Source organism: Diorhabda sublineata, chromosome 4 (assembly GCF_026230105.1).
Source record: "Diorhabda sublineata isolate icDioSubl1.1 chromosome 4, icDioSubl1.1, whole genome shotgun sequence".
Lineage (NCBI taxonomy): Eukaryota > Metazoa > Arthropoda > Insecta > Coleoptera > Chrysomelidae > Diorhabda > Diorhabda sublineata.
In genome coordinates, this window is record NC_079477.1 from 20265667 (window position 1) to 20292107 (window position 26441).

The 26441-nt window shown below is 30.0% G+C and overlaps 1 protein-coding gene and 1 long non-coding RNA gene across 3 annotated transcripts in view; one reads left to right on the plus strand and one right to left on the minus strand.

The window, feature by feature from the left end:
• LOC130442898 (uncharacterized) overlaps window positions 1-26441 on the minus strand; it is a 76587-nt gene that overhangs the window by 2472 nt on the left and 47674 nt on the right. The window lies entirely within an intron of this gene.
• The window catches only part of LOC130442894 (cAMP-dependent protein kinase catalytic subunit 3), a 99065-nt gene continuing 87217 nt past the window's right edge, over window positions 14594-26441 (plus strand). The window contains exons 1-2 of one of the 2 annotated variants that reach the window (XM_056777291.1): window positions 14594-14861; window positions 17908-17949. The gene's annotated coding sequence lies outside the window, so the exon portion shown is untranslated. The remainder of the gene's footprint in view (window positions 14862-17907; window positions 17950-26441) is intronic. The other variant, XM_056777290.1, reaches the window with a different exon arrangement.

The following is a 26441-nucleotide window of genomic DNA, read 5'->3' on the forward strand; positions in this document are numbered from 1 at the left end:
TTTACTGGTTAATATCTGTTTGTTTAGTGTGTTTGCTATACCTTTCTGATTTGAACTTATTAAAACAATGGCATCATGGTAATGTTTGGCGATTTGTGCATCTAAGTTTCCAGATATGTTTTTGAATATTGTGCCTAAACCATTTAAAATTCCTATCTTAATTCTTCTATTACCATGTATGAAATTCAGTTTTTCTTTACATTGTTTAATTCGATAAGTTATTAAATTTATTAAAAAGTTGAGTTCATTTGCGAGAATTTGAGACTTTTTGAGATTAATTACTTGCAATAAATTTTTAAACTGTTTTGTTATTTGAAATAATTCTTAGGAATAATTCAGGGAAAAATAGAGGGAAAATGGAGTCCTGGAATAAGAAGAACATCATGGTCGAAAAATTTACGTCAGTGGTTCGGTCATACAACTATTTCACTCTTTCGAGCTGCAGTGATCAAAATTATCATAGCCAGCGTCCGATAACAGACTCGGCACTATAAGAAGAAGACTTCTAACATGACACAAACAATTAAAGATTTGTCTTCAGTTGCTGTAGGTTTTCTGCGCCATGATTTGGATAAATATTTTACTGCACCAATTTTGTTAAACTTTTTACTAACTTACTGACACTAGACCTAGAGTTTATTCAATTGTAGCCATCTAAATGTATAATATTTATTGTAACTTTAGTGGAGATACCGCCAACCAAATTTTGTAGCAAAGTGTGGAAATGACAATCCGTGTTCTCAATAATCGAAAATTTTAAATAACGTTGTAGTCATACGCAGGAAAATAGAACGAAGCAGGTACAATACAAGAACAAATATTGGAAGAACCCCAAGTTCACTCTCAGTAAGCTGACAGTGAACGAAAACTAGCTTTAGAACCGGTTATATTACTAGAAACAGCAGATAGTATAACCAATCATTTCTCAGGTTAATCCATACTTTTGAAAATGAAAACAAAACATAACCATCTAGAAACATGATCTAATGCAGGTATGGGCAAACTGTGACATGCTGAGGGCCAAACTTTATCGTGCAGAACGTTCGCGGGCCGCGTTTAAAAGTACTTAGTGCATTTTAAAGTAGTGATAATATTTTTTTGCGATAGATATTAGACATGAAATAATACGACAATGTTATTATTGTATTATGTATTTATTATTGACATGTATGTGTATATTGACAATGTGATTATTGTATTTATTAAAATAACAAAATGAAATTTTAAAAAATGGTACAACATTATAATTAAATAGTTACATTTGCAATTGTTACAAACTACAAAAGTTAAATACACTGAAATCAATGAGACACTTGAGCTTGAATTTGGGAAACTATCGATATTTGGATGAATTCCACTGATACAAAGACGTAAAGAATTTTCCAAATTATAGTCAGTCTTGTACGATGTGTTGATTTATTAACTTTCATCAATGAAAAGAACTGTTCGCATTTATAAGTACTGCCAAACGCAGAAATCAATCTTCTTGCGAATTTTCTAAGCTGCGGAAAATTGTCTTCTAGGTATTTTTTGTAGAAATCGCACAACTCTACATCTTCAAATTTGGATTTTAGGAGTGAGTTTTCTTGAATCTCGATTAACTCCATTTGTAAGGGTATTGGAGCATTTTGTACATTACATTTTGTAGGAGTTGCAAATAAATTGAAACATTCTTCCATGTTTTTGAAGTCGCTAAATCTGTTCGAAAATTGTTCCGACAGTAACTTGAGTTCATCAGCATATTGAGCATAAGCAATATTTTCATACGCAGAGAGCGCGTTGAAATGGTAACTGTTACCAGACTGCATCTGTGAGTGCCACAAGCGTAGTTTGATCTGAAACGCTTTCAAATGGCTGTACAAATCATTTACTAACTCTCCTTGTTTTTGTAGTTTCAAATTTAAATCATTCAAATAGCCCGTAAGATCGACCAGAAATGCTAAATCACATATCCATTTTGGGTCACTCAATTCAGATAGTGGCTTATCTTTTATTTTCATAAAGTCTGCTATCTCATTTCTAAGCTCGTAAAACCGTTTCAACATTTTTCCTTTGCTCATCCATCTGACTTCACAATAATATGTTACGTCGTTATATTCAGCTGATATTTCATCCAAAAACGTTTTGAACTGAAGATGGTTAAGCCCTCGGGATCGAATAAAATTGATGGTTTTTACTACCACATTCATAACATTGTGGAGTCGAATGGACTTAGAACACAAGTTCTGTTGGTGGATAATGAAATGAAGGACTATCAAATCATCTTTTTGTACATTTAATACTGTTGCTTTTTCATTCAAAATTCCGATGAAACCTTTTCGTAAGCCGACCATAGAAGGTGCATCATCAGTGCATACTCCAATTAATTTTGACCATGGCAGACCAAAACTTGTGAATACCTTTTGAACTTCATTAAAAATATCCTCTCCTGTGGTGGTTGCTTTTAGCGGCTGTAAAGCTAGCAATTCCTCAGTAACAGTGAACTCCTTATCAATACCTCGAATAAATATAGCCAGTTGAGCTGTGTCAAACAAATCGGTGCTCTCATCTAATGCTATGGAAAATGATTCAAAACCAGTCATACGGTCAGTCAATGTTGTTTTTATATCATTAGCCATCATTTCTATACGTCGAACAACAGTTCGTCTCGACAAACTAATTTTTTCAAATTCATTTTTCTTTTCAGGACACAAAACACCGCAAACTTCTGACATTCACTCCTTGATAAATTCTCCTTCGGCAAATGGTTTTAATGCCTTTGCCAATTTTGAGCTAACTATAAAACTAGCTTTCACAACATTATCAAGTTGTGTTCTTTGTTTATGAAACATTTGTTGCTGTTTTTCAATATTTGCTCTAAGCCTGTCAGTGAGTGCTGTGTAGCATGCTTAGTTGAGTAATGCCTCTTTATATTGAATTCTTTCATTACTGAAATGGATTCATTACAAAGCAAACAAATAGGCTTACCATTGTGCAAGATAAAAAAGAATTCTTCAGTCCATTTTTCTTGAAACTGGCGACCCTCTGTATATACTTTTCATTTCTTTCCACCAGACATCATTTTTTTTTTACTTTTCGTTCAATAAACTTAATAACAAACTATAGTTAGTAACCACTCAAGATGCACACAAATTCACAAAGCAAGTTGACGGCTCTAGCCGTTCGCTAGGATATTGCTTGTCTGAGTTATCACCTCGGTAGCTCAAATAGAACTGAACTAACTTTCGGGCCATCCACTCGCTTATATAGACAAAATGAAGGAATAATCTGGAATAAACTAGTTTAGAATAATCGAGAAGCAATAAATAAAATCTTTTGATGTGTAGCCCGTGAGGCGGCAAACTTCAAAGAATTTGATCGAGCAAGCCGAGTGGCGGTGATTATCAAAGAGTGAGGCGGCAAACATCGAAAGTTTTGATGTTTGCCGCCTCACCGTCACTCCCGTGAGTAAACTAAGGAAACACAAGGAAACTTGTGTAGGCTATGGGATTCATTAGTCTATTGATGACATATTTTTATAGTCTATTCATATCATATCCGGTACCGGATAAGATAAAAAGCACAAACAAGTGTTTTCTTTTAAAGATATGTACTAGTATAAGTATATGTACTAGTACTAAGTATAAGTACTTAGTTTAGTGTAATATGTTTTTAATTGGGTTTTTCCAAAATGTCTCGGGGACGGATCATATCTTACACGGGGCCGGATCCGGCCCGCGAGCCGGTGGTTGCCCATATGTGATCTAATGCCTTTGAAATTAATAACAAATTTTATTGCAAGAACATAATAATACAGAGAAGTAAATAGAAAAATCACACTTAGGTAAGTACAATATTATTCATTTCGGTAAGAATCGTATAATTTTAAAATGAGTCAATGAAAAATAAACAATTTTAATTTTTTAACACAAATGTATATCCTCCCGAATGGTATAGTTTTAATGGAAAACCTTGATTGCTGAACAAACAGGTGACGGTAAAAATTATATACAGTGCGTGAAAACGTCATTACCAATTTTATTTTAGGTTATGATGAAGTAATCAAAACTTGAATACTAAATAAGGAATGGGAAAATATTCTTCAAACGAAATAATGTAATAATAGATCATATGGAGTATTATTTACTTTTGAGATATCGAAACATAATTTAGTATTACCAGAAATAAATGAATGAAAAACATTTGTATCAATGACTTGAGTAAATAATCATACCGATCACCGACAATGCGAATAAAAAAATATTGTGTATCTGTAAGACACAGGTTATGCTATATAGGTATAATAAAAAGCATTCTGTTAGTGCTATAATCTCATATAAAACAAGCTATCCGTAATCTGTATACTGATGTCAATGTATGTATTTTACTACAAAACTATATATGTATAAATCTCTATTATATTCTATATATATATATATATATATATATATATATATATATATATATATATATATATATATATATATATATATAATATATATACTCTATTTCAACTATTTTCAATACTATTTCTAATTGTGATTATTCATTGGATGGTGGAATGGGCTTCTTTGTGGAAACCTTTAACACAAATATCAAAAATTGAGAGAATGGTCATACATATTTTGGGTTATGATTTCTTTTATACTGCCAGGTCGAAGAGTCGCATTTGGTTCTGTTCAAATGTAAGGGAAAAGAACATTGAATATTGAGACATACACATTTATAATTTTTATAGTATACTTGAATTTCGTATATTCGAAACATAAGTATGTCAAATATACTTTCTTTAACTTGAAAAAACTGAACACTTTTTTGAATCTATTATTGTTATTAAGCATAAATTTGAAGTAACTTTAAAAAATAGTTAAAAATTTCCTAGCCTTGAATGAGTATGTTCCATACTATTCATTGACTTTCTTGTACTTTGAAGCATCGGAATAATTTAGCAATTTTCAACAACTTATATATTACATTGTTTTGATTTATAAATCGGCCACGGTCAGTGGCGGCGCTAGCCGCCACGGGGCCCTGTGTGAGGTGATCTTGGGGGGAGCCCTTCCCCGGAAAATTTTGAAAATTTAGGTGCTAAATTATACATTTTAAGCCTCTCTAGAGTACTTTTTGTCAGTGTTATATCTCTATATTTCATAGAAAAAATTGTCTAAAATAAGAACCTATGTGCTTTACTTATGGTCATCCACAACACTAAATAAAAATGTATTTAATTAATTGGATAAACACTAGTAAAGGCTGAAATCTAAGTACATCCTTCTCCTTCAACATGATTTTTCAGAGCGTAGCTGTAGTTATTATTTATGGATTTCACTTTACTCATCTAATTAGTTTTCTACTTATTGTACTGGAAGATTGTTAATTTTTTTATATCCTTGGCTACTTAGGGAACGACTCGTTACGTTAGGCCGTGAAGACACCTCAATTTAAAAGAGTTAATATTAACATAATCTGCACATATTGCTTTTGAAATGAAGATCTGTTTTTATAGTTAGTATTTATGATAGTTAAAACAGTGTGTAGCATATTTTAAAATATTTATTTTATTTTACATATTTTTATATTACATATTACAATACCTATTTTGAAATAAGTAACGAGGAATGGGTAGTGTACAAATAAGACAGCAAATAATCAGATGTCAGAAATTATAATATCATAAAAAAACTAACATATGTTAATATTATATTTACAGTTGAAAAGTAAAACTTATGTTTACATTTTAAAACTTAAAACTACGGCAAAAAGTAGCAAAATATATGAAAACATATTACTACATACACATATAAACATATTACAACATATTACTTTATTTTTTTATATTTTATTTTTAAAACTGTACTCTCCTGCTCTTTTTATGAGCAAAATCATCAATCAAAGCTTAAAAATCTAAACTATGTGATACTTCATTTTCAATTGACAATATTGCTAGTGAAGAAAGACGGTGTTGTGTCATGGTGTTGCGGAGTAAGTTTTGATAAGCTTCAATCTTGAAAAACTCCTTTCCGCAGCCGCAACAGTGACAGGAATGGTCAACACAATTCTTAGAGCGATGAATAGATTGGGATATATATCACTCAGGTTGTTAATCGTGATGAACTTCAATGCCCTAAGTATTCCGCTTTGGTTGAGTTGGCCTTTTTCCTTGCTTTTCTTGTCTGCTTCCTCCACAACATTTAGAAATATTTTTAGTTCCTCAAACAATTCCAGTCCGTCTATGTCATGTTGGTTCCCGTCGGTAAGAGCAGTTTAAAGGTCTTCGCAATGATTTAAAAGTTCTTTGTCTGGCATTGACGACACATTCAATACGTTGTAAAAAAATCCAAAAATGTTTTCGTGTTGCTTCAAGGCTTCAAATCCTGCCTCACAGCTGACACGTATTATGTCCACGACTATATTAAAGTAGCTTACTCTGAATGCCTCTTTCGGCGCTAGTTCAGTTGCTTCATAGTCAAACATTTTCTTCTTTCGTCTAATTCTTGGAGACTTATAAGTCGTTTCTGTAAGTCCAGTTTCTTCTGCCACTTCTCTAGCTGCTACCAATTGCTGCCTCTAAATTCATACTTGGACTTTGCCACATTTTACTGATGGTGTGAATTTGGATTAGAATGTCATACCAAATCACCAATGAAACGATGAACTCAAACGTCGATATTTGATTCTCCAAGGACTGGCATTCGCTGATCAGGGCAGAATCAGTACTTTTCTCTCTTAAACTACACAAAGCATCACATACTTGGTCTAGTTGGAACCTTACTGCTTTCACCGATTCAACCCTACACTCCCACCTCGTTTCTGAAAGAGGCTTAAGTGAGATGTTTACATGTTCTTTTAGAATGGACCATCTCTGACTTGAACTAGAAAAAATCGTGTATAATCTTTGTAAAGTGCGAAAAAATGTCTGTGCTTGTACACTGGATGATGCAGCGTCACCTAAAACCAAGTTCCAACTGTGGCTTCCACAGGGTACAAAAAATGCCAATGGGTTGAGGTTCAAAATCTTTTGTTGCACACCATTATGAACCCCTCGCATATTTGAACCATTATCATAGCTCTGTCTCCTGCAATTGGCTAAATTCAGACCTAGCTTTTCAAGTTCCTTCAGTAAGTAGTCGTTCAAACCCTCGGCGGTGGTTTTGTCAACTGCAACAAACCCAACAAAGTGTTCTTCAATTTTAGCAGCTTATAGTTCTCAAAACTACGAACAGTTGCTCAACCATTGCTATATCACGTGTACAATCAAGAATGATGGCATAGTATTTGTTTTTCAATATCTTTTCTCTTATTTTTGATACTACGTGGTTTGCCATAAACTCATTTTGAGTATCTTTACCAAAGTAATGATTCCTTATATGTTCTTTCTTGGAGATGCTATTCAAATGTCCTTTTAAAATAGGGTCGAACTTAGCAATAAGCTCAATTAAATCTATGAAATTATCACTTCTCTCTGTATCATCTAGGGAAATTGTTTCTTTGTGACCCCTAAATGCTAAATTGTGGGATTCCAGAAATTGTACAACTGCGAGTAGTCTTTCCATAATATCTCTCCAACGTTGAGCTTCTGACCTCATTTGAGCTTCTGTTTCACAGTCAATGGTCTTCTGATTTTTCAATCCTTTCTCCAAATCAAACCATTTGATCATGCATTGTCTATGGACTGTGTTTATTTCGTGACTTTTCAAAATCACGCTCAAGTATTGCCAATCATCAGTTCCTCGTTTAGAGGTTAAAGCACTTGCGGATGCATTGTCGCTGTTAAAAAATATTCTGCATGCAAAACAGTGCACAGAGAGAGTTTTGAGTAGACAAGCCACCGTCTTCTCTGTTGCTCGCCGTTTGGCAAACTCCTAGTGTAATGAACTTCACTAAAGTGTCGTCCACTTTCATTTTTATGAAAATTTTCGCCTGTGACGGATACAGGACCATTCTCAATATTTCTAGTCCGCTCTGATTGGGTTAGGCTGCTTGGCGATAAATAAGTGTCGCTTACATCGTGGTTTTCGATTTCATAATTTTCTTCGGAGTTAGACTGCTCAGTTCTGTTTTGTTCCGGTTCCAAAGGCAAATCTTCTGAAAGAGGTGAAGATGGTGCTTCTGGCGGCGGTTTCTGTTGAGAAGATGAAGAAGCCTGAAGCAGATGAACGGGGGCAGACGACACGGGCTGCGAAGCCGAATCAGATGAACACTCAAATTGAGAATGATGTGGTGCCTGGAGACTTTCCTGACTTGAATTATCCAATACGCATTTCTTTTGGGTGTCAGTATCTCTAACATTCTTCTTGTAAACTTCAGTTTTCAAAAACTTTGTTAAATAGTTACGAAGCTGTCCTTCAAGTTCCGCTCGTTGTGCAGCTTTTTTCCCCTTGTTACTCCCTGATTCGTATTTTCTACCAATGTCTCGGTCACGGGAAGCTATTTATAAGGTGGCCACCTGCAAAGAAAGATGAAAGATTTTTTGATAACCCCATAAAGAATGCATGGAGAAAAATGTGATCATATTGATCACATAAACATCAGTTTTATGACACTTTCGGATATTCCTTAAAATATTTCAATCTTTTGTACAAGAAAATTCCTTTCATATAATATAGAATCTTCACCAACTGAAAAGTCATTTTGTTAACATATTGTTAGAAATATTTATTCAATATTAATTCAGTTAATTCAGAAATAACATATGCTAGCAATATTGAAATTACGAATATTTTTTGACAGAACGGAGTCTGTCGGGGCAGCTAATTTAACGAATATAATTTAATATTGCAGTATAATTCTAATGTAATATATCTTACGTAATCTATGTATTAGTACCTAATTGTACTTACTTCGCTATCACAAACATAATTTTCAGAAAAGAAACAAACAGTTGACTAATGAGTATGCAGAAAGTTCTATATTCTCCACTCACACTCACAGACACTGAGCTTATACACAGTTCCACAGTGATTCACTGTCGAAACAAAACTGATTACTGAAAATCAGGGAAGGAGTAGAGCAGTGTAGGTTGCAGGTTGTGTTTTGTCGACTTGTACAACAACTGCACTACCAACCTACAGATGGTACAAATAGTATGGGCGCGCGGCCGTGTCTAGGCGCGGGGTGGAGAGGGGTGTGTTTATCGAGCATTTCTACAAACATCTGGCCCTGACCTGTGACTCATCTAGTTTTACAAGTAGTGGAGTGAAAGAGCCATCATTTCACAGGACGGCTAGTAGCGTCAGAGCCGCGCGCCCAGACTATTTGTCCTACTCACGGCGTCACATACAGACTTTTCATGCTCATGCTCGAAAGCACTTATCGTTCTGTAAACACTAGTTGCCCGAGTGTTTATGTTTCGGTCACCATGTTTGATTCAAAAAATGTATTTTATAACATTTAATTTTATTTTTAATAATACTGTATTTGTTCAAATTCCATCTATATAACTAATACAAAAGCCTGCGGGGCCTTTTTATATGCATGTATGCACTCTGTCACCCAGGAACCAGGAAGACTGGTGTTATAATCAAATACATAAATAATAATACAAATGTTTAAAATGTGGACTCGTAGATATTTCTTGAAAGCCCCCAAATAACTTCTGGATGTGTTGTCTGTCTAGTTGCAGTAGCACAGCAGTTTCGCGATTTAAAAAGTTTGATTTCATACTTCAATACTTGCGGGGCCCCAGACTTTAAAACATTAAAACCGTGTAGAAAATATTTATATACATAATTATTTACAAAATATTTATTTTTAAGTATAAAATTAAAATAACCTCGGATCCTCAGAATAGGGGAAATATTAGATAAAAGCTTCACAGCTCTCTGAAAAATACTGACAGATTGATATTGCCTCCCGGGGCCCTGTGCGATTGTACAGCTCGCACATGCCTGGCGCCGCCACTGACCAGGGTATTAGCCCTCGTATTTGATTTCATATCATTTAATTTAAATAAATATTCGAACTACTATTATCAAAGATGTCGTAGATAGCAAAAATTGTTGGATAGAAAGTTTCACCATAAGCCACAAAAAAAGAATCTGGAACAAAACATGAAAATGCAATTTTCAACTTTAGCAAATCTAATAGTGACTAATCATTTATAAACATTTTTAAATGCGTATTGAATAGTTGAGTTTAACTAATGAACTAACAGTTCCAATATATTTTATTACATTGTTAACAGATTAGCGGCGTTTATTTTTCTAAAATGTACACTGTATTAGTCATGCATCAATTAGAATATCTATTTAAAGAAGTTACATTTGTTAAAGTGATTAGATGATTTACTAATCGATCCTCTTTTTCATTAAAACCAGTAACATACTTACATCTTTTAAATATGGGTCTTTTACAATTTTCATTGCTATTGATATACACAATATTAACCAATATAATGCAATCACAATAATCTGGACTGAAGTGAAATAGAATAATGACATGCGTCAAAGCCTTCCCTAGAGTTACAATGATTGGTATTTATTTGGTGGTTTAAAATCTACCCTAAAGTATTACATCACATTATAGGGAAATGGAAAACATTATTTTCACTAAAATATTGGTAGCAAATAACAAAGTGTCATTTAATTTACACCGATTTTCAAATAACAGTTTGATGGATTGCAAATAACACAATATTTTCCTAGAAAAAATGAGTAGGATACTACATTCTATTATATGATAATGATAATATTTGTTTTAATTTAAAATTATCTATTTTTTGAAAACGTGATCTTTAACGTTCAAACATGGAGTGAAATATTAAAATAATAGTTTTTTTAGTATGTTTACTAAAGGATTAAATTCTTTTATTATTCACACACTCAGCAATCTGATGAGAATTTGTCTATTGAAAAACTTAAGAGTTTATTGGGCAGCAACTTTTGTCTATCTTCTCATGTCAATAATAATTCTAGGATTGGATTCTCATAGTTTTGCGTGATGAGAATTGCTTCTTTGTTTGATGATTTCTTTGAGAAAGTTGATTCTGAGGTCGTTAAGGATTGCTTCAATAGAGACGAATCATCCCATATATGGGTTGAATATTATTTTATACTTTTAAGGTAATGCAACTTTTTATTTTCCATTCTTCAAATCAATTTTCTAATGTGTTTTGGTGATATTTTCTTGTTGACTCACTACTGATATTTCACCTTTAATATGACTATTATTGGCAAATGTTCCCAGCGTAGTTTGTTTAGACGTTGGCAGGTATAATATAAATTGAACCTACAGTAGGGGCCCGAAAACACTACTTTGTTGACCTTCTTGTAGATTGGGTTTCTGATTTGTCATTTCCTATTTTTAATTTGAATTTTCGGTGAAATTAAGTACGATAAAGTTAATATGAATTTGTTTGACTTTGTAAAGTAGTCCTTTGTATAAGATACCGTCAAATGCTTTACTGACGTCCAAGAATATCATAATAGTTTCATTCTTCATAGACTTTGATGATGAAATATGTTATTAGATTGATCAATTGAGTTGTGTTTTAGCGAAATCTTAACTAGTGCTTTACTAGTTTTTGTATAAAATAAGTTTTTGAGAAACTCATATCATGCTTATTGGTCGATAGGAATTTACATGTGTGAATTGTTTTCCTGGCTTTATTTCATATATATTAGTAACACTATTGCCTCTTATATTAAGTTTTTTTAAATATCCGCCGTGATTTAGTCTGATCCAAGTACATTTTTCAAACTAAAGGGTTTGATGACTCCTTTTTTCTCAATCGGAGTGTTGAGTATTAATGTATTAGTAGTGGCTGTTGATATACACTATAGGTTTTCAACTGTCAAACGTTCTATCATATTGTTTTCACTTTTCCACATTTATAAACATACTCTTAAAGATAGCTTCGTGACTTTTAAATCGCACAAAATTGTCTGAGCAAGTCACTCCTTGAATGTGGATAGATTCTATACCACTTGCGGACTCGTCGAAGGAATGTGTCTAATGAAGAATATCGTTGCTATAAAGGATAGTGAAGAAGAAAGAAATTTAGAGAATCATCGACCGCAGAAATTGAATCTCAATCCCTCCATTACGTGAAAATATAGAAGTCGCTGCTTCACTTCGAGTATATCGCTATTTAATCCTAGCAAATTCGATCAATTCGCGATAATTGTGTGACATATACAAAATTTAATAATATAAAATAGACAGAACTTCACAATTTCTTCTTAAATATTTGTCCTATTTCGTTAATCAAGTCATTCCCGCATTTTACATTCCCCAGTTCACTTCAAATCTAATTAGGTAGACAAATTTAATTTTTAGATTATTGTTTCTTTTACAATTCTCATATGCAACAATAATGAAATTGTTGAGATCACTTTGTGTAGATATTTTTTTCACAATCTCTGCATCACTATTGACTACTATACAACCAATATCTATCAATAATAATCACTTTCTATTCTTCTTCTTCTAAATAAAAAAAATTATGCCTAAAACAAACGTTGACTATATTTCTTTTTGATTGTATTCATTATTTACAAAGAGGTGGAAAGATTTCTCAAGCATGTTCTACAGAGACCGTTTCCTCAAGGTCCAATTATTAATACATCCAAGACATCCCCTATTTGACAAACCAACAATTTTTCGGTGAATCCCAAAGGCCACATAACGTCTGGATACATCAATAAAAAAATGCAATCAAAATCCTTGAAAAAATCGGATATTGAAGAGCTTTTTATATGTGAACAAAATGATCAAGAATTCAGTGAAAATGAAACTTATACTGAAAAGTCCAAATCTAAATCCAAAGAGGTAGTATAAATCAATAATTTTTCAGATAAAATAAAATTACCTTACATAGTAATTAAAACGACTTGTAGATACTGGCTGAACAAAATCATTATTAAATACTGATATTGCTTTCCAATATTTTTAAAATAAAGTGAAATATGAATCATTTATAATGAGCTCAATTTTTCAAACTCATTCTCATCAATAATCTGTTACTATTCAAGCTTTATAAAATTTAAATCAAATCATAATTTGAAATTTGGACATTTTAAATTTCATAAAATTTTTGATGGATTAATAGGATTAGATAATTCGAAGCTTTAAGAAGCATATATTGATTTTCCAAAATCGAAATTAATTACTGAAAATTCTGTGTTCATAATTAAATATTAACAATTGGATAAAAATCAATTCAACTTTATATAGTATATCCGCATTTAATAAACCCCATTCACGTACCAGTAAAAGAAGAAAACAACATTTTACGCTAACCAAAAAATTCTTGGTGCATATTTAAGAAAAATATGAACGGATGCAAAAAATGGAATGGCATGGGTATTAATGACAGTACCGAAATGATTTTAATGACACTGACGCATCCTTTTGAAAGTAACTTGTAAATCTAAATCATTATCATTTATATAGGGCCGACGTTTTACCAGCAGAATTTCAAAATTTTCATGAATAGATGAAACAGATTATGTATTGTACGGCTACAAGGCCTGATATAAGTTTAGTGTTAATTATTGGAGTATATTTCAAAAACGTTATGATGAAACACATTTTAAATATGCTATAAGAAGAATGGAAATGTAAATGGTATTGATTGTTATGTTGATGTCGATTGGGCTGGATATATATATATATATATATATATATATATATATATATATATATATATATATGTATATATATACATATATATATATATATATATATATATATATATATGTATATATATACATATATATATATATATATATATATATATATATATTTCTGGTAATGTAATTGGATTATTTGGAAATTTGGAAATGTAGTATATTGGAAATCAAGAAAACAAATCTGTAATAAAGGCTTCGACGTTTGCAGAATATGTAGCCCTGTTAGGAGCAGTGAGTGAATTAAAATTTGTTAAAGAATTGTTTTGCACTTTTAATGTTAAATTCATAAAACCGATTGAAATATTCGAAGACAAATCTGGTGCAATCGATATCGCCAAAAATGGTAATTTTACAAAGAATTCAAAACATACAGAGGTCCATTATCATTATGTTCATGAATGTAAAAAAAGGAATAATCAATATTATCAAAGTATATACTGATAGAAAACTTGAATTCAGTTTTAGACAACTTCGTCGAATTTGATAAATTAATACAAATATTAACTAATATGATATTGAAAAATTGTAATAAAAATTATAATTATTGAAAAATAATTATTGAAATATTTGATCCTCATCTTTCTAATTATATGATTGTTTTTAATCTGTATTTTCCAATCCTTAATCTTGAGACATTTATCCATAACCCGAAAAATCTACCTGTCTGAAGTTGTTACCAAAATTCTCACCGTTTTCAAAATAATAAGTTTATTCCATAATTTTGCTACGTATAAAGAATATTTATTAGAATTAGGGGACATAAGTGGAACCAGTTGAATATACTTGAGATTCATTACGAGTAATGAATTTTAAAATTTCACAAAACTTAGTACATTACTACATTTTGTGTATTTGTTTCAGTTTTTCAATCTCAGTAACTATGGTATGATATGCTCGTTGATAGAGAGATCAAGTGCAAGGAAATTTATCCTCCTTGGAAATGTTCAACACAAATTAGTGTTTTTTATTTTGAAAAACGATAATAGAATAAGATGTATTCAATAAAAATCTTATCTATTTTGAGGAGCATGTGTATGCATGACAGAAAAAATTGGTGAAAATTGTATAAAACAGTTCAACTAAAATAAAGTACACAATTATTATCGCGTCATCGAGTCGTTGCTACTTTCAAATTTATATCTACTTCAGTCTACATCTAACGCGGAAACTGAACGGCCACGATCCAATTTTACTCTCTCGTGAGTTCTCACGTGGATCTTTTATTTGTTATCAACTTAATTCAATTAAAAGGTGAGTTTATGGTTTATGTTATGGATCTTTTGAATTATTATATAAATTTTCTGAGTACTGAACTTTTATTTGTATTAATTCTTATTTATATTTAAAAAACCTCGATCAATTTACAAGTTTTGAAAATTTACATTTAGTTCGTAGTCTCAAACATTTTTGCCATTTGTCAATAATAATTTTGATTATATAGGCCCATATTGAGCCGGGACCTCATAGATTATACTTGAAAAACACATTATTTATAAAAAATGAGAATAAGGAATTTCGTAATGTTTAAAAATTAAATGATTAATAATGGTTGAGGCTGTATTGTAAAATGGATGCTTCTCAACCTACCCATTTTTAACAAGTGTGAATGTTTTATTTTAAATAAGCTTTATATCTCAAGCTGTAGATTGATAAAAAATTAAACGATCAACTTCATAGAAAAACTGTTTTGAAACAAACAATTCGATGATTCGGACGTTATAATTTAATTCTCATTCCAATTTGAGATTGATTATATTAACAAGGGTAGGTATAACAGATAAAAAATTCTCAATTTCAAATTTTATTTTTTGAGATTAAGCCTGACCTGATAAGAGACTAAATTTTACATAATTTAAGTTTTAATAATCAAGTATGCTTTGGAAATTTTCTAAAAAACCTATTTTTTTTTGTCATTTATGTGACAAAAATGGAAAAAATGATCGGAAAAAGTAGCTTAGAATCAATATCTAGTCCTTTATTGGTACCAAATTTCGAAATTAGTTGTCAACAATAATTTTCAATCTCTACTATAAAAACAGAATTCTCAATTGGCTCATTACTACTGCCCCAATACTAATTAGTGATAATAAAATTAGGACAAATATCCCGCGAATACTTATAGAGAACAATTCTGTTAAGTAGTAAAGAATAGAATTGAGACGAACTATTTTAGTTAGCTTCCCGCTAATTTCTTTATTATGTGAATTTTCAACTGACTTGTAAATTTAAACAATGAATATTCGTGCCGACCAAATAAAAACAAATTTTCAAAATTGATGTGTATAAATTGAGATCAAAAACTGTGTATGCATAAAAAAAAATCGAATAAAACTATCAAATAGACAAAAACAATTTAAGTTTGCTTTTTAGTCTGTATTGTATACATTGTTATTATTGTGTTGTGATGAAAATATAAAATTTATCATGTTATTTACGAGTTGAGATGAGCTTATTACATTTATCCATAAAAATACATTAATTTTTGTTTTTGAGAGAATGTGTGTGTATAAACCATAAAATAAATGTAATTAAATTCAAAATAGATTCTAAACATTGAGCAAAATAAATATATTATTTACACGAGGTGTATTACGTGTGTTTTTGGTGTAATATCTCAAACTTGAAGTTAATATACTTTTCTTTCATCTTTAAAAATAGCACAATCGTTGTAGGTCATTAGTTTTTCTATTGAAAATATTAATTGATTTTAAGTATTCGATATATGTATTTTCTATCATATGAAATAAGTATACATGGTGAGGGGTGATATTTTTTAAATTTTTTTCCCATACCATCAATTACGGCTTCCATCTTAAATGATTTCCAGCTATATAGGATGTCAAACAAATCAAATATACGATTTCTCAAATGATATATTCTCTATTAGTACTTTGAACTATGATTTGGGTCATTTGTTGTTGCTATTATTTGTTAAAAAGGTTATCAATATTAAAGGTCTCTTTGGCCAAATGCAAACATCAATTACTTTATTACTTAAAATGGAACACCCCGTATATTTTAAATAACTAATATAATGCATGAAGGTTTCTTATATCTATTGTTTACCATTCTGGAGTTATGAGCACTATGAAATGATGTATTACACTCATTAGTAATGTTTCATTAATGCGCCTTATGTTAACTTTGGGAATAAAGTATACATGAATTACTAATTAATCAAGGTTATTAGTGTCATTTGTCACGAATTTTATTTAACTTCTGGGGGATAGCAAAGAAAAAAATAACTCAGTTTATACAGTTTATATTCAAACAGTTAAACAAATAACAAAAAATTTCTACGCTTGCTCGAATTCAGCACTATTTTTTGTTAATACAGAGGTATAATATCTCTGAAAATGTCAAGTGTTATTGTTATTCCTAATTAGTAGTGAGTACTACACACAATACACACACTCCCTATCCATCTATTTGGAAATTTCTATGTAGATAACTTCTTATAGATTATTTCAAATTCACGATATTCTCTGATATTTAAAGGCATATGCTCAAAGAGCTCATTATCGTAGGAAGTAGATAAGTCTGTGATTAACATAAAGTTGAAAATATCTTCTTTCTACTGGATCAATAGCCTGGTAATAGGTATCGCGGTATACCTAAATACTGAATATGATACGGATGGTGTTTGCGCTTTCTAAGAATCCTAGAAACACAAGATTGATTTACTTATATATCTGTGTGAGAATAGAATTTCATCTTTTAAAATTTCTCTACAACAAAGTGTTATCGTTAGAAGAAAAAATTACTGACTTAGGCATAAGCAAAGGTTCTGTCTGTTACATTTCACAAATCTGTCGAGAATGGACAAAACGCGACTTGAAACAGATATTACTATTGAGAAAAATACATTGCTTAATGAAGGGTTAATAACTTTTAAAGATAGGTATAGGGAACGCTAATACAATGAATATGATAGAAAATCAATATAGTTATTCAATACATTGAAAATATACAGGGTATTCTATTGATGCCTTGACGCCTATTGATGTCAAATTCGACCTAGTTTTCAATGTGTGCTTCATACAAAAAATTGTATGTTCGATTTAAATCACGAAAAAATATGGGAATTGCATATTTATTTGAGAAATAATCACCAAACCAGTTCATCTATTCCTTTCTTTGATATTATCAAACGAATTATTGTATTCAACTTTGTCCAAGTTTTTTAAAATTAGAAGTGTTGAAATCATCAAAAATGGGTAATCATTATATAATAATTATACAAACTTTCAAATCTTTACACATTATAGATGAGAAATCCTTGTTTTTTTGTTTGTAGGAATATTATCCTAAGAATTATTTTTCTGAACAAGACTTGAAAGTAAGTAGCCTAATCGTATTTCGCAACTGAACTGAAAAGAAGTAGAATAATCATCGGTAGCGTTTTGTGATTATTGATGAAACTATAAAATAAATTGTGAGAAGTGGAATTTTATGAATGACTATGCATATGTTTATAATATTGTCGATTCTCAGAATAGCAAAATTATTCCTACGATTTCTTTTCAGAAAAAAAATTCATTATAATCCTGAAATATTTTGATATAGCATACTACGTTAAAAACATTATTTACTTATAAAATCTATTTATAGACTAGTTGCTTATACAAGAGAAATGTTACAATAATCGTCATAGCAAAAGTACAAAATATGTGAGACAACATTGCGTGAATGATTGTGCAGTTAGAATAAAATCAACAGATCAATGATCACTCACATTGTGTCTGGAGATTGGCTTCTCGGGGGGGTTTTTGAGGAAATATTGTTGTTACCCGGAGTTGAGCGAAGTGGATGAAGGAGGGGTTTCCAAGTTGCTGGCAATCTCTGGCTATCGTCGCTTGTGTTCAGACAGTTTGAATGTTTCTCTTTATCAATAGTTTCTCGAATAATCCTAGACTTGAAGGAGCGGAGTGGCACGATAGTTTTAGATTGGGTTTGAAGATTGTGCGAATACCGTGGGTTTTGAAGATTCTACAAATTTTGTCTGTTACACCTTTGATGTAAGGAAGGGATACCCTCATTCAATTATTCAAACCCGTTGAAGAGGATAGAGGAGTTGGAGACGAAAACTTGTGGCTCCTAGAAATTAGGGATTTGTTGTAACCATTTCGAATCAATGTTTGTCTCAAAAAATTGATTTCAGATGGTCAACTGGATTCGTCAGTCAACGAGATGGATCGTGATATGAGTATATCAATGACAGAGTTAAGTTGGGCCGGATGATAACGGGATTGAGCGTAACGAGAAAACGATTAGTATGGGTGGGTTTACGATAGACGGAGTGGCAGAAACCGTGTAAAGGAAGTTTTCTAATTGAGACGTCATAAAACGGCAGAATTGACTCCTCCTCAACCTCCATCGTGAACTGTATACAAGGATGTCCCCTATTCAGATAGAGCAGGAAGGAATCTAAATTATCTCTTCCATGGGTCCAAATGAAGTGTCATCAACATATCGTAGCCAACAATTTGGTTAGGTTATATATATATATATATATATATATATATATATATATATATATATATATATATATATATAGGCTGGACCACTATAATTTGACTCAGCAAACACACAAATCATATCGCGCATCTCATTATTGGAAAAATCGTTATGCCTAGGCATTATTTGATAAATAACTATTACACTTGTTAATTACTAAATTGTTAATAAATGGTATACTAATGTGGTACTTATTCTTATTATTATCCAATTTTTGCTTCTACACGAAAACGAAAAATTAAACCACCGCTTAATTCACGAATGTGATTTTGATATTGAGAGATCTTTACGAAAGCGGATCATAAAGTGTATAGTAACTGGTGGGCATTTTGAGCATTTGCTTTGAAGTTTTTTTATTTTTGCTTACAAATTTGTTATTGTTACATATTTAAGGAATAATAAAATTTTTTTATGAAAAAATTCAAATTTATTGAACTTTTTAGAAGCAAATAACTCGATAACCGATTAAGTTACACGAATCAAAGAAGAGTAACTTTTTTTGTAGAATTTAACGCTTTTCAATATTTTTCTATTATTTTAGTTGTAAGTTTAGCCCAAAAAAAGTTTACTTTGATTTAATTAACACAAACAAGCGCCCTCTATTAGCAATGTTTAATTAGAATGCAAATTATGATTCCTCATGCCAAAAAAACGTAGAATTGCCAATTTACAAAGAGAAATTGTGAAAACATGAAAAATTATTGCGAAAATCAAAATTTAAATTAAAACTTTGAGCACCCCGTATCTCGGAAACTATCAATATTTGCATAAGGCATGTTGAGCAGAATCATCATATTTAGAGGTCTAGTTCAGAGATTGGAGATTCTTAATGAATCACCCTGTATATTGAAGAACTATTATATAAAACTATAAGTTCGAATTTAAATTTAATAGTCACAGTTATAATTGAAAGAGAGTAATATTTATTCATAAATCTATATCAGCTAGACGAATTCTAGCATCAATAAACACTTCAAAGTAATGTCTCACGGTTTAGTTAACTGAAATTTTGATATTTTATTATTATATAACATAGTAAATATAATTAGCTATCTCTATCTCAATTATTTTGACAGTAGTAACAACAGAAGAGTGTATAATGAAGTAATATATGTTATATGCTATTATTAGTGGTATTTAACAAAATCGCCTCACATTATTCATATAATTACTTGAAAATAACTTGTACTAAATCAAATAGTAGATCTGGAGATATTTAGGCTAGGAACAGTTTATGCAAATGGATTTTTCTGAATTTGAAAATCACTTGAGTTGATTTTTGTGTGCGTCAATAGTTTTGTAAGCCCTTGAAAATTTGATTAATACTGTTCCATGTTGAACACTACGTTCAATCTCACAAAGTTTAAAAATAAATGTAATACTTAGGTCTGCCAAAAAGTCTAGCGACGTTAGAATCGGAAATAAACTTTCAAATTTATTTCATTATTATTTATTTCAAGTTTTAATGAAAAATAGATTTTTATCGTTGGAAACGGTTATAAGTCATCTTTCATTTTGAATTGTTGTATCTGCAAAATGTAAATATGAAATTAAATATAGATTAGGTCTGTATGATGTGACAAAAAAATGTAATCCATCAAAATTTCTCGAATTGTCACTAGGACGTTGACATGGCATTAGCATTATGTTTGTCTAGTGGAAAATTGTAAGTTTCCAAATTCTCTAGAAAGTAAAAAGCAGCATATTGAAACTCATCGATTTATTTGAGTGCTGGTTCAAAGTTGTTAAACAAAAGCATGACATACAAAATGAATGGCTAGTTTACGAAACTACATACTTGCGCCAATACTAATCTAATTAGAGTTATTGATGATTTTATTAATGTAGCTTTTGGTTTAAATAATTCACAGTACTCTATTATTAAATAAATAATTTCAAAGAATAATTTCTATTTTTAAATGTTAGAGAATATTTTTTTATAATAATGAATTAGTATAACATACTCCCAGAAGTTTTATTTCTAAAGAACTGAAACTACAAATTTGTAAGTATTGAATAATTTTTATTATTCTCAAGTAAAATGCCTGTTTATGTTTAATATTGTGTTTATAACGTGTTCAAATGCATATTTGTGTTAATTTCCTTTCCTTTCTGATTTGGAAGTGACTCCAAAAAATCGATCTCTTTTGGCTCATCCAAAAATTAAAAACTACCTATAAAACAATAAAATTATTGGCGCAATGTTTAAGAATATTTGAAAAAGACATCTCAAGCATAAGTATTAAGTCGTTTTGAAAGTTTGAAAGGAGTATCATCGTTCACTGTTTGTAAATATAAAATTGCGACAAGATTAAGGGTATCACAGGCATATTTACAAAGACGTACATTTATTTGCTTGTGCAAGCCTGACATTACCCTTCAACCGATTGTTTCGAGTATTCAAACTCTTACCACATTATCAAATTATTTGAAAAATATTTTGAAAAAATTTTATTCCAAAACAACCAAAGTATAAAAATTCTAACGAATATGTATTTATTTCGTTAGATGATGTTTCTTTATATACAAATATTCCTATTACCATTGTGAAAAATATATTGATAAAAAATGGGACACAACTAAAGAATATACAGAAATGCATCCAAACGAATTTATAAAAGCTATAGAACTTACACTTACAAAAACGTACTTCAAATATGAAATATACCAACAAATTGATGGTTGTGTTATGGGAGCTTCCATTTCAAGCGGCATAGCACAATTAGTAATGGAATATCTCGAGAAACTGTCCTAAGCCAACTTGATATGAATATTACTTTCTTTTTCCGATATGTGGATGATTGCATTATTGTCGTACCAAAGAATTAAATTCTCATCACAAAAAACTTCAATTCACAATCGAAATCGAACAAAATAATAAAATCAATTTTCTTGATTTCAAATTAAATAAATTTAACAATAATATAAGAACAGAATTGTATACGAAACCAACTTGGTCCTCAACATATTTGAACTTGAATTTATGTCATCCTATGTCACGAAAAAATAGTGATAATATATTTGGCTGATACTGCATTAAAAGAAACTACAATCAATCAAAAAACATAATAGAAACGAAATCATAAAACATTCTTCCTTATCATATGTCTATATAGGGTAGACCTCTCAGTATTTAGAAAATAGACTAAAAGGTCATGAATACGATAAAAAATAAAACTGCATTAACGAACCATGAAATATCATAAAAACAAATTTAATTATAAAGATTAAAAAATTCTTGGAACCGAATCTAATATACGATAAAGAGAATTTTCAGAAATGGTTCACATTCATTAAAAAACTATAAATACCCAAATAAATTGAAGTTGATAGAAATTTCTACAGATTCTATAGACTCTATAGATAGAAATTTCTATCAACGTCAATTTGAATATTGAATTCTGAATTCTATGAGTTTAAAATTTTTTCAAGCATTAATAATATAAAAAATCACCGAAAATCTTATTAATTATTTCGAATACATAAGTATTCGAAAGCTCGGAAAATATATTGAAGTTAGTCCACTTTGGTGTTTCCTTGTTCCTTGCCACGTTCCCAATAAAAAACCGCTCTTATATATATATATATATATATATATATATATATATATATATATATATATATATATATATATATATATGTAAATAATTTCTTCCACATAGTTTCTATAACTGCTATGTATTTGAGATGTAGGGACCAAGGAAAGATTAATTTTTCTTATTAGAACAAAGTTCTAAGTTGATTTTATCCTTATTTTGATATTCATGATAAAGGTGATCTATAGATCAATATAAATAAGCAAATTGTCAGTGTCAATATCATATTTTGACAAAGACTTAAAGAAAAGTCGAAACGTCAAATTAATCTTTCTTAAATTTCTTATTTCTTAGACCTCTTGATATATTAATGCATCTAAATGTTCTTGATTTTAGGTCTCTTCTGTTTTAAAATAAGTTTTATTATAGTTTTCAAAAGAAAGATAAATTTTGACGTTTCGACTTATCTTTAAGAAATGAGTGAGTTGTTTTTTATTGGGAACGTGGCAAGGAAACGCCAAAGTGGACTAACTTCGATATATATTCCGAACTTTCGAATACTTATGTATTCATCGTCTGGGACTGAAATTATGGTCAAATACAATATAAGTAATATGTATAAATGTATAACAATAATAAAATTTTGCTTACAATAATTAATTAAGATTGCCCGTGATTTTTGATATTATTTAATCTTGTAAATGTTTTTAAACTCATATAATTCAATATTCAAATTGACGTTGATAGAAATATTAATTAATTGAAATATTAATTCTGGTTATTATAGGAATTTTCATTAATTTTTGATTGGTCAGATTTTGAATGACGTTGAATTTTTAGTTAGATAAGGATAAGTTTTAGTGAATGATGTTCAATACTGATTGGTAAATTTACGGATAACATTAAATTTCAATAGGTTAGGTCGTTATGAATGTAGTTGAATATTTATTGGCTAGAATATAAATGACAATAAATTTTATAGGTTAGGTCGTTATAAGTGAAGTTGAAATTTATATGTTAGGTAAGGTTAGTTAGTAGAATAGAATTTTTTTTCAAAATCTAAAAGATATGCATAAATTACACTAAGGTTATTTAAATCAGTTTTCTTATTGATGCATTGATCATTTTGGGAAATATTATGTTGTTCCTAAAAATAAACGTTTTTTGTGGTTTTTTTTTCAATTGTCAAAACTTTGGCAGATTCATATTGTGTCATTCGTGATAGACATGAGTCGCTAATGATCATCTATCAGGTTATGATCTGCTATCACCCTTGTGAGAAGTTATCCGACTGATCAGTGACCTTTTCGACTGACCAATGTCACAATTTAAACAAGGTATTTCATATACTATGTTAGGCAATTTATTGGTTGGTGTTTTATCTTTTACTTTAGTGAAAATAAATTGAATATTAAGTGTTTGACTGTATGCGATTTTAATATTGTGTTGTTTAAAGATTCCAGAAAGTTTAGGAGCAACTGATTTTATATATGGTAAAGGTGTATAAATATTTGGAAAAGAAATTTTAGACATGACGTTTGAAAATGATATTTCAATGTCAAATGAATTATACAAAATTCGTTTCAAAAGATATGGAGGATATGAGTTTTCATAAAAAACTTTGTATAGTATTTATTTTTTATGAAAAATTGGATCAGAATTTTTTTGTACCCTATTTTTCATCTGTTTGATTAAATTAATTTTAGTGTTACGTGGGTGATATGAATGATAATTGATATATCTTCCAGAATTTATTGGTTTCCTATACCAGTCTATTAAAATTTTATTATTTTCGTTCCTTATAAATTTAGTATCAAGAAAAGGTAACGATTTTTCAGTATTCTCCTTTTCTATAGTAAATTGTATATAGGGATCGAAACTATTGAAGTAAAATAATAAATTATCAATTTCATTATATGGGAGGGATACAACTATATCATCTACATACTTTTTAATGAAGAATAATTTGAAGGGTAAAACAGATATTACAAAGTCCAAGATATAATCCATTACATAATCTGCTAATATAGGGAATATTGAAGACCCCATTGGTGTTCCAAAAATTTGCTGGTAATTTTTATTATTATAAGAGAAATATGTATTGTTAAAAATGAATGTTATTGAATCTAATAGAGTTTATTAAGTTTGCAATTTTTACTTATATCGCTCCATTTATGTTGTTGAGCTGTAAGGCATTTATTTAAATGTACATTACTAAATAGGGATATTACATCCAATCCTAACAATACATAATTCGGTCCTAATATCATATAATTAAAAGTTTCTTTGATTTTAAACGAGTTTCTTTATAATAATTATTGTGATAATCATAAGATTTAGTCAAAATTTCAGTTAACCAATTTGTAAGGGGTTCGATGGGAGTGTTAATTGATGCTACAATAGTCTACCTGATAGAGTAGGTTTATGAATTTTTGGTAAACAGTAGAATTTAGCAGAAATACCGTTATAGTTTGGTAAATTCTTCTGGGTTTCTTTGTCAATTTGTTCTTTGTTAAAAACTTTTTTATTAATTTGTTACAATTATTAGTTGTTTTTAGAGTTGGATCATTATTAAGTTCTTTGTATGATGTATTATTGCAGATAAGTTCTTTGGATAAATCTAAATACTGTTGTTTCTCCATAATGACTCTGACATTGCCTTTGTCAGATGGTATGACTATTAAATTTGAATTTTCTTTTAGAAAATTTTTGGTTTTATATAATAAATCTCTAAAACAGAAGATTGTTTCGATTCATGAATGTGGTTATTTAAAATGTTCGTTGCTTTCGCTATAACGACATTTCTTTCTTGTTCAATTTCTACGAAATAGGATATGTAATCAATATTGGCTAACATAGTTTGTTTGAAATATCTTAGTTATTTTAATTATAGGTTCGATACTGAATTTAGATCCTAAGGATAGAAACTGTAAAATATCCTTAGGTATCTCTGTATTTGAAATATTTTTAATCCAATTATCTTGGGTTTTAAGAACTGATTTGATTTTTTTGTTAATAAGATTATTAAGTTTATTCTTTTGTTTGTTTTTAATTTTATGAAATTATTATAAATAACTTGTCTGCGAGAAAAATTTTCAAAATTATTTGGTTTTTAAATTGTGATAGATCATATTCAAGTTTGAATATTGTTTTTTGATTACAAACAATTTCATTATTTAAAAGCTTATGTACTAACCTATTATAGATGAAATAACTACTGTTGGTCTCTTGTTCATGGCGTATGAGTATTTTTTCAATATGCTTGATATTATTCTGTAGAAAGGTGGGAAGAATGTTCTTTTTTCAATATTGTAGTAGGAAGCATCTTCTGTTATATTTTTTCGCCATTTTCGTTTTGATTTTGGACCATGATTTGAAATTTTTAACAGCTAATTGACCATAAGTTCTTGAGATGGTTTGGAAGTATCCCATATTTGTATGTGAAGTGTAAATAAGTCTTTGGCAGCTATATTCTGAGCGGTTTCTTATTGGGAACGTGGCAAGGAAATACCAAAGTGGGCTAACTTTAATATATTTTATATACTTTAATGTATTCCGAGCTTTCGAATACTTATGTCTTCATTCGCCTGAGACTGAAATTATGGTCAAATACAATATAAAAAATATGTATAAATTTATAACAATAATAAAATTTTACTTACAATAATTAATTAAGATTTTCGGTGGTTTCTAATTATATTAATTCTTGTAAAAACGTTTAAATTAATGGGATTCAAAATTTATTCCATGAATATTGATTCATTCATCCATATATATT